This window comes from Ctenocephalides felis, unplaced genomic scaffold (genome assembly GCF_003426905.1).
Source record: "Ctenocephalides felis isolate EL2017-DRISC unplaced genomic scaffold, ASM342690v1 CF-g0.4_SCAFFOLD_01886, whole genome shotgun sequence".
NCBI classification, from domain to species: Eukaryota; Metazoa; Arthropoda; class Insecta; order Siphonaptera; family Pulicidae; genus Ctenocephalides; species Ctenocephalides felis.
In genome coordinates this window covers 132,414,761-132,425,776 of record NW_020538040.1, presented here as the reverse complement: position 1 = coordinate 132,425,776, position 11,016 = coordinate 132,414,761, and positions in this window count along the sequence as shown.

Sequence of the window (11,016 nt, the reverse complement as noted above, 5' to 3'; positions counted from 1 at the left end):
GTGCCAACATGTTCAAAAGACTTGTTCAACGATGCTGCATTCCTCGGGGAACAGATATTCATAAATCAATTTATTAAATACAATTCTGCTATACCCTCAAGCGCTGCAGTTGAACGTTTGTTTTCCACGGGTAAAGACATTTTGACACCAAAACGAGCCTCGCTTTCAGACGAGAACTTCAACATGTTAATGTTCATGAAGAGAAATATGCACCTAATACCCGACGCTTAACCCGTCGCGCGTTTCCTATTTTTCGCAAAAAAACTCTTTCCCTTTATTTAGAAAAAAATTCTTGTAAAAACAATATGCAATCATAAAAACAGAAAGTTGACTAATAGCGTTATTATCACGGTGTGTGCATAAAGCGCGTCGCGCCATTAAGGGGTTGAATTACACATTTGAATTATACAAGTATTTTGTTTTATTCATAACCTGTTAACTTCCAGAACCTAAACCAATAAGTTTTTTAAGTTCACTAACGCAACAATATAAAAATGTAATTTTACACATATTAACGGATTAACGATTAACGTTAACTTGCGTTAATTATTCCGAAATGTAACGCTTTAACGTTTAACGAAGCTAACTTTTTTTGTAGCGGATTAACGATTAACGAAGTTAACTTTTTGATTAACGGTGCCCAGCTATGTATATATGTATATATATATATATATATATATATATATATATATATATATATTAGGGTGGTCCTTAGAAAGGTCATTTTCAAATTTCCTTGCTCCCAGGGGCTCAAATGGTTCCAAATAGATAAAAAACAATTCTCTGAAAGTTTTAGCTCTTAATATTAACGTTTAGATAGAGCGCAATTCAATCAAAGTTTTGTATGGAAATAGCACGGAAAATTTTTCAAAAATTTTAAAAGTGTTTTTTAGATGTAATTTAGCGAACAAATGAATAAAAAAACTCATTCATTTGTTGCTAAGTTATACCTAAAACATTTTTTTTTAATCTTTCAAAATGTTTTCTATGCTCTTTCCATACAAACTTTGATTGAATTGCGCTCTATCTAAACGTTAATATTAAGAGCTAAAACTTTCAGAGAATTGTTTTTTATCTATTTGGAACCATTTGAGCCCCTGGGAGCAAGGAAATTTGAAAATGACCATTTTAAGGACCACCCTAATATATATATATATATATATATATATATATATATAACAAAACGATCTAAAGATGCAAAGAACTTATGTATTGAAAAAAAAAATATTTTGAAAATTTAATATCCGAATCTTGTGTTATCGCCCCCTAAGGCGTTTAATTTTTTATAAATTCATAAATTTAAATTTTATAAATTTCATTTATGACACATTTAGTAATTGTTTAGTTAGTTTCCTTTTTTACAGATCGAGTATTTTACATGTTGGTGAATATATTGCTAAATAGTAAAACAATGTACTTGTGTGTTTATAAATTTTAATAAATGTACATACGAAATTTAAGTTATTCTATTAAAACATTATATAGAATTAAATGCTTTTGCGATAACATTTCTTTCACCTTAAATCTATTAGATATTTCTGCATACAAAATGGTCGAAAAATACTGTTAAGTGTTGTCATAATATGTCACAATAATAATATGACAACCGCTGACCTTCCAAATAAGCTGTACTCTAAAATGTCACATCACAACAATTGCTAAATGTTTGTAATTTGGACTTTAAAAACTGAGCATGTCCAAGATATTTTATGTTTATTATGGCCGTAAAAAAATAGTAAAATCTATATCTTAAAATAGGAAATTATCTGGGAATTTACACATTCATAGTTTGATAGCTGGTTATTTGATCCGTGTTATGTTGATTCAGACAATATAATTACTGAAAAACAAATTGGTCTTTTATGCCCCGCACATTATTAAATTTAGGTTGATACAATTTTGAATTGTTTCAATCAATAATGTTTCATTTATTGTTATAATACTATCCGATTTCGTATAATATTAGTAATTAGTATGAATGTACATAAAAATATTGGAGTATCATTTTTTCTTAGTTCTTTCGTTGTATATATTTCACGTTTTAATCATTATTTCTCATGCTTCCAAATTCTGCATTAATCTCAGACATCTTTAAATTCTTTTTTTTCGTTCCTGAGTTCATGGCAAAATACGTTTTTTTTTTAATTTTTCGCTGCGCATTTTGGTATCTTTGTCAGATTATTAACTTCTTGTGGAACTTACCCTACAAGAAGTTAATAGATAAACAACATGGTGAGTAATCGCAAAAAAATCGAAAATGAAAATTTTATATATCTCTGCAAAATGTTTCTGAATATTTTGGCATGTCTCAGAAAAAATAACGTGCGTGTTTGTAGAATGTATGTATTAGAGATGGGTAACTCACTCCGGAGTTGTGAATCCGGGCGGAGTTGTGTCGGAGATTTTGTCATATCCGACTTTCCTAAACTGATATTAAATCTGTTACTGCGTTTTTGCTTTGGGAAGGAAGCGGTCGCTTTCTCGTCTCACAGGCAGTTTTATGACCTTTTGGATATACGAGTCAAAATAATGCCATTGTGTACTTTCCAGAAAATACAAAAATATTACTTCAAAGATACAGAACAATGAAATTGTGCTCAAGTGTGAATAGCTCAAATGTATAATTTATTGAAAAAATTAGAAAGCAAAAGTATTAATATTTGGTGAAAATATTTTATGATAAATGTTTTGCTTTTATTACAAAGTTTACTACATTATTTTTATATAAAGTTAATCCAAAAAATCAATTATTTTCTCATCAAAAGGAAATAATTAAATTGAATTCGATTCTCAAGTTTTGCGTTTTTACTTTGGTCAACACTGCTAATATTACAAGTAATTGAGTCGATCATTTTGGTCGACCGAAAAATTTGTGAATTTTTTAGTAAAATTATTTTATTGACGTTTATTCATAAATTTTCTAGTCGCATGATGCCTAGTGGACACAAAATATTTACTCTCTCAGCATGCCACTTGAAATTTGCAAACATATAGAAATGCTTAAAATCGTGACTTTTTATAATAATATCAACAAATATGTTTGAACTGTTTATAAAAGAATTTCAAATAATTAATGGGATTTGACAAATCCTTAGATACATAAACAACGCTCTATAGAACAGATTTGTGTCGAGTATTTCGGTTTCAAAGTTTTCGAAGTCGTGGAGTTGTTAAGCGGATATAACTCCACTCTGAAGCGGAGTCAAATTCTAACCGATCCGGTTTCGGATATGATAAGCCCATCTCTAGTATGTATGTATGAATGTATGTATGCGGAAACAATTTTTTGTTTTGAGTAATTCAAAAAACATTCGATTCGTATTGATAAAGAGACGTGCTGATCAGTTTTTGGCAAAGGCAGGTCCAACCAATTCAGAAATACGGGGCAAAAATTACCAAAGACGGTAATTCAGTTTTTGAGAGTACTGAGCGTTTTATTTCAACAATTCAAAAAACATTTTACTTGTATTGATAAAATTAACATTTGATTATGGAAGATTGTTTGGGGAGGCAGACAGGTTTCGGAGATACAATGAAAAAAGTAAAAAACATGCCATTTGGCGGTCAAAAATGATCACATCTAATTATCAAATACTTTATAGAGATTGTAATATAAAATGTGTTTACACTTTTATGGGTTTCCTACTAAGATTTATAATGTTGAACCGTTAGGCTGTCAAAAGGCGCTTACGCGCTTGGATATTTCGTCTCTTATACAGCTGCGCAGTGCGATTGCTTTAAAAAAAACCTTAATTTTCAGAAAAAATAGAATACAAAAAATATTTTTTTTCAAAAAGGCGAATTTTTTTAAACTTTAAAACTTTTAAATAACGGTACAGGCTGGTTTAGCAATTAAATTAAAACTAGCTTGCTATTGATTTGACTCCAGCAAAACATTCCAAGCGCTCCTGATAGTTTTTGACCGCTTTTCTCAGATGCCATTCAGAAAGTGTACAATTAGTAATTTTTATCTCGCCGCGTGTCGACGCCAATGGGCCAGCTACGCTCTTGTCGCCGTAGCCGAGAGGCCGAGAGTAGGGCGCCCGGCTCGTAGTGGGAAAAGAAATGAGACGTATCACACATACAAACCCATATTGTTCACTCTTCTCATTTCTGCACGAATCCTTTGACTTGTTTGATTATTTGATACATGATACGAGGCGTTAGTCACCGTTGCGGAAACTTGCACATGAACTACATGTCCTGTTACTAACATGTCCGATAGCTACTGGCCAACTACAATGATCAAAATTACCCTTTAAAATCCCTTATTGGCGTCCCTTAGCTCAAATTGCTAAGGCTGAGAAAAAATAGAATTTTACTTTTATTCTTGAATTATACTGTGAATTAAAATAGAGTAACAGAAATTAAAAGAAAACGAGTTCATTGATATAAGACTGAGTACCCCTCCCTCTCATACAATTTTTTTTGCTCATAAAAATCTTAATGATAACTTTTAAGATAAAATCACTATTAAATTGTTATTAAACATCATAAGTAAAATTTCGGAATAAGCCAAAAAAACGGATTTTTCAAACTAATTTTATTACTGTTTTTTCGAAAATTACTTAATATGCAGGTGCATGCTGCGCAAAGATTTTGTATTAGGTTATAACTTACTGAGCTTTAAACTCAAGTCTTCACGTTGTTTTATTTCAAGACTATTTCATTTTTATCAATAAATTATAGCAAACTATTGTACATATGTTTACATTTAGGCATTTGATTTCAGTTTCTTCATAAAGCAATTTCTTAACGAGTCTTAGCCAGTTGACATTTTTTTTAACTCAGAACGAAATTATATCTAATTTTTATATGTTTTTTGTTGTTAAATGATATTTTTTAACTTGCCATAGGGTAAGTTATAGTAATAGTCCAAAAATCAAAAATGAATTTTTTTGCATATCTTCACATTTCAGAAGTTTCTGAACATTTTGGCATACCTCGGAAAAAATGGATGTGTGTGTGTGTTTTGTGTGTCCGCATTATTTCGTTCATGTTTTCGGGCGCACGGATCAACCGATTTGAATGGTTTGAAATTCATTCGATTCCTATTCATAGGAGATGTGCTGATTAGTTTTTGGCAAAGGCAGATCCAGCCATTTCGAAGATACAGAGTACTAAATGTACAAAAAATGGCGGTTTTAGAGAGAACTAAGCATCCTATTTGAATTATTCAGAAAACTTTCTGCTTGTGTTGACAAAACAATTGCTTCTGGAAAAAAAATCTTTTTAATTTTAATTCTGGCTAAAGTTTTAAAGCTCACTTATATACTTTAATTAAATAATTTTAACTTTGTACTTCAGATTGTACAGGTAATTCTTATAAATATTCTTATAACAGTGTTTATATCAATCTAATTTATTTAAAATATTTAATATTCCTCAAACATTTCGTTACGGTACGGGAAGTTTCAGCAATTTGCCTTAAAGCACGATGCCATACACCACCAGTTTATTTTAAAACCGGAACGAAAATTTATAGTTAATAGGTTGGCAACTAAGTAAGAGCGCATGTTTGCTAAAAAATTGTAGTTAACGTTGGCAACTAAAGGTAATTTTTGCGTGGAATTAAATAACTTTGTTCTGTAATGTATTGACCATTTTGATCGATGATCTTTTGTTATTTCCCAAGAAGCATCATTATAAAACTACGTTTATAAAACTGATAGTTTTTATTAGCAAAAACTAAATTAGGCACAATTCGACATCATCTCATTTTTTTAAATTCAAGGGTTTTAATCAAATGTTTTATTTTTATTTAATTTTTATACATAGCCAAATTGTATCTATTAGCCGAATCGCTTATTGCTTTAATTAAGTTGTCCACAATTTTATCTGGACAGTCAGAGCAGCATTGAGTGTGCTGAGTAGACTACCTCAGCAATTCCAAAGATTTATTTGAAGAAATCTAAGAGTAAAAATTGCACTTAGTTGTCAACTTTGTACTATTCAATAGAAAAAATAAGTTTGTTTTAAATTAATTCCATCTTTAGTTATAGTTACTGACTGTGAGTAAAAAACTTACGTCATATTTTTAGTTAACGTTTTTGCTGCTTGTAAAGCCTTGTATAAAATTCTATTCGCGTTAAACTTTGCTATTAACTTTAGTAAAAAATGTCACTTTTCTTGTGCATAAATTTTGTCACTGTCCTTCGGGCACTTGAAGGGCTATTTAGATTCTGTTAGAATTTTTGCATTCCGCAACATTTTCTTTGATAATGTTTAGTTTTATATAAGCAGTTTATCGCATATATTATTTCCCGATTATGATAAGTAGATGTATTTTTAATATATAGTAATGAGGAAAATTCAAATTCAAGCTAAACTTTTTAAAATGCCAGATCAACCCGGAAGAGAAAACATGGGCACCGGGGAAGCAACGTTAAAAACTAGAACTGTCCCGACCAAACCGGGACACCTTAGTTAGATCTAAGAAGCATTTTTTCTTATCTTATTATAATGATTTTATTATAGAATACATATGATATAGTATTATTAGAATATATATATTACATATTTTAATCTAGGTTACTCGCAGAGTGAATAGTTTTCGCTGACATATTCTTACAAAAAATTTGGAATGAAAAATTATGTTTTGAAAAATAAATACGACTCTTTGGATTTTCAAATGTTATCGACCTTTCTATTGAGAAAATGACTGATTATCTCAAAATACATTATTTAAGTTGAGGAAAATTCTTAAATAATTTGATACATTTGAATAAAAAAAAAACAAATGTATTATGCATATAGATAGTAGACTGAACAATCTAATTGCTAGGAAACTATTAATTTGATTATAAAATAGAAGAATGAAAAAAGATCTAGCAATATAATTTAATTTTAACTTTACAAACCCTTAAGAATTATATTTTTCTGTTTTTTTTTTGTTTTTTTTTTCTTCATGAACAACTGTTTAATGTTTAATGCAATATAAAATAATAAATAATGTGTATAGATACCTTTATAACACAACTTGAACTTCAGTAAATAAACGGATTATGATATTTATTTAAAATGTTGACGTAAAAGACAAATATATTTTTATGGAGACAATATAACGATGCTTGATAAACATTCATTGGCGCCTCTCTGATATAGGCACGTGTAAACATATAACTTATTGATTTCTGCAAAATATACCTTAGTTACTACACTCATACAATAACATATCAATTTTAATATTGTTCAACATATAAGTCGACATAAACATTTACATATTGAATATTTTGAACAAATTACTTAATATTAAATTTTTATGCAGGAATAAACAAAGAGTAAAAGTGTCCAGGACGGTAAGTGAGACTGGGTACTTTTTTTTTGATCAGCAATAATTTTGTTAATATATCAGTTAGCAGAAAGAAAAGTAAATTAACTGATAATTGAAATACGAGGAAATGCTGCATAGATAACTTTGTTTCTTATTTTGCTGTAAGTTGTGAACATTAGTAGTTAATTACCAGCAAATAGTTTTGTTTAACTTACCATTTAATTTATTTTTCTTCTAGCTAACTGGTAAATTAACAAAATTATGGCTGATCAAAAAAGTGACACAGCCGTGAACCGTATCTCGTTCCCCCCCATCATAAATCCCCGATTATAAGGCGATGATTTATAAAATATTTATACCCTACATTAAAATGTTATTGTTAAAAATGCCATAATATAATAGTTTTTGAGGGAATAATGGTGGGCCATTTTACTAGCCAATCGCCCGCTCTACCCTATATTCAGAATATAATGTCTCTCGTCTGATGTTTAAAACTCTTTTTAAAGCTTTATGATAATCTAGTTGAAGGTTTTCAATATAGAACTGTATTTTATTTATTTCATAATTTAAAAAAAGATTTTTCGAAGACTAGACAATTTTTGCTTTTATAATACTATGTTGTTATAATTGCCATAATTGTGTGTATGGTATTGTGCGTAAACCTAAAGTCTGTTCCTAACCTTTTTATATACAATTAAAAGATAAACAAGGTTTTTGAAAAAAATTTAACAGAATTAAAAGTTAATTAATAGGTCATATATTGCTATTTTAATTTAAAATAGTATTTTATATTTCTTCAACATTTTTGGAGATTTTTTAAATTAATAGTCCAACATAAAAGATTATCACCAATTAAAAAAGTTAATTGAGTTATTGTGTTTAACTTCACTTTAACAAAGGTCTAAAGTGAAATGAGAAATAATATTTATTTCTCAGGTGAATCTGATAATATTTATTATCAGATGAATCTTTGTAACTGGTTTATACATCATCGGAGGCACAGATATGGAGCATGGAAGTTGTCCAGAACCTATCATCAGGCGAAAACGATAGCGACCAGATCTAAGAAGATAAATATAAGGGTTACTTTATATCATATGAATCTAATCCACGAGTACGAAGAATATTTTTTGTGGGTACAAGTATATGTAATGTCACCGATGCAGTAGAGTGTAGAATTTAGGAAATGCGGAGGATTACTGATTCATCCATAAAACAATTAAATGAAAAAGTCCTGCGACAATCAACCAGCTTACAAATACCCATATATCATGATCAACGAAGGCGATTGATGAGTCATATCGACGTACAGTTCTATAGCATTACGTGACCAATTCTTCGTTTTGCCTTTTGAGGTGGTGTACTCTGCCTTGTACCGAAAACAGCGATACAGTTTAATGTCTGAAAAAAGTTAGAAGCTGAAATATTTTGTTGTACATATTACATATCCTGAAGACTGAATATAAAATAGTAATCTACATTTAAATATTCTGTGAATCCAGGTTTGACCGCAGCCGTACGCAAATTAGAACTTCTGTTCTGTAAGTTGTACGTGTACTTCACCTCTACAGCCAACGATGCTCATGTTAGTATGATTAGGCGCTGACTATTGCACTTTCCGTAAATACCTAGATATATCAGATATGGTTTTTAAATTGAAAAAATATAAGCTATAATTATTTGACAATGATTCCGAGTTTATTAACTACCGAGTAAGGTAAATGTTTGTAATCGTCCAAAAATCGAAATTGAAATGTTTACATTTCTTTACGTTTTGAAGGTTTCTGAACATTTTGGCATACCTCAGAAAAAATGGATGTGTGTTTATGTGTGTGTGTATGTATGTATGGATACAATTTTTTGTCCTCGTTTTCGGGCGCTCGGATCAGCCGATTTGAATGGTTCAAAATATATTCGATTTCTATTGATAGGGAGATGTGTTGATTAGTTTTTGGCAAAGGCAGGTTCAGCCGTTACAAGTATACCGAGCAAAGAGTGCAAAAAATAGAAATCGAGATTTTGAGAGTACGGAGCATCCGATTTGAATGATCTGAAAAACATTCAATTCATAATGATGGGGAGAAGTGGTGATTAGTTTTTAGCGAAGCCAGGTCCAGCCGTTTCGAAGATACGGATCTAAACGAACAAAAAATTGTAGTTTTTGAAAAAAATAAGCATCCGATTTGAATGATTCAAAAAACTTTTCGCTTGTGTTGACGAAACAATTGCCTTTGAAAAAAAAATTTTTTTCAATTTTTTTTTGTATATCGAAAATAATTCAGATTTTAACTGTAATTCTTGCTAAAGTTTTAAAGCTCACTTATATGCTTTAAATAAATAATTTTAACTTTGCAATTCAGTTTATATAATTCTTATAAATATTAGACAAAGTTACAGTATTTATTTATAATAATCTATTATTTGTTATTTATATTTACAAAATAATCTTCTATTAAATATATATTATATTTATGATGTTTTAAATTATTTTCGAAATAACTACGAAACTAGAGCAAATAAATAATTACGATATGACATTATACTTATACTCGTGTTCCTTTTCCTGGTTATTTGATTCCATGTGCTGGTCAACTAAAACATATTTTATTATTTTACTTTTAATGCGTCGAAATAAAATATAGGGTAAAGCGGGGCTTAAAGGTCAATGGGTAAAAACTCGCACCATCAAAAAATTATAGTATAGAATTTTTTAACGATACTATTCTAAAGTAGCAGACTATAGATGTATAATTGGTCATCACTTTAATTCTGGCGACATATCTATCAGGAGATGAACACTCATGTATCAATATTCATAACAAACGTATTTACTTTTATTTTTAAATAACCAGATGACGAATTTTAGCTGGAAATTTTACTGAACATAGATCGAAAGTTGTTCGTTTGATATGTGTTAGTTAGCTCTGTTGTAGTTGGTTTGGTTATCATAGTTATAGGTAAAAAATAAACTTATAAATCATTTTAAACGCCAAGAGACTCCTGCAAAAAGTGGGGTTTGTGCATAATATATCAGAACCAGAATTATAGTACTCATCTCCAGCAGGTAGATGTCGCACTAAAAATTTTACTGATTTGACTGATCGTGAGTTCGTAATATATATATGGAAAAGTTTGGAAAAGTTAAAGATTAACTTTTAAATCTTTGTCTTTTATTTGATGTATTGCCCTTGAAGAACTTACTCTTATATATATATATATATATATATATATATATATATATCCAATTTGATTTTTACTAATCATAGTGTGAAAACCTAGCCAACCATAAATAACACATATCAAATTAACAACTATTAAACTATATTCAGTAAAATTAGTTAATTAACCATTGGAGAAATATGTTTTTTTGCTATTTTTCAAAAATGTGTCATCTTGGTGACAGCCAGGCCAGATTTTACGTAACGATAGCTGCATTATTTCATCAATAATGCGATGCATTTAAATTATAGGGTTGTTCGAAAAGTCACTTTGTTTTTTTACCACCAGAATTTAACTATATTTTTTGAGCCTAACAACACACTTAAGCCCTATAATTATTATATGATTTGGAAAGTTATATTTTAGGCTTGTGTTTAAAAAACCTAATCAATTGCATGCAGTAGTTTTTGGATGCCACTTTGAATACGGAAAGAATTAAGCAGCATTTTCGACATGTTTTACTTTTTTGCTATAGAAAAGGTAAATATATTGTTTAAGTCAAAATGAAATCAACCGATGTGTAT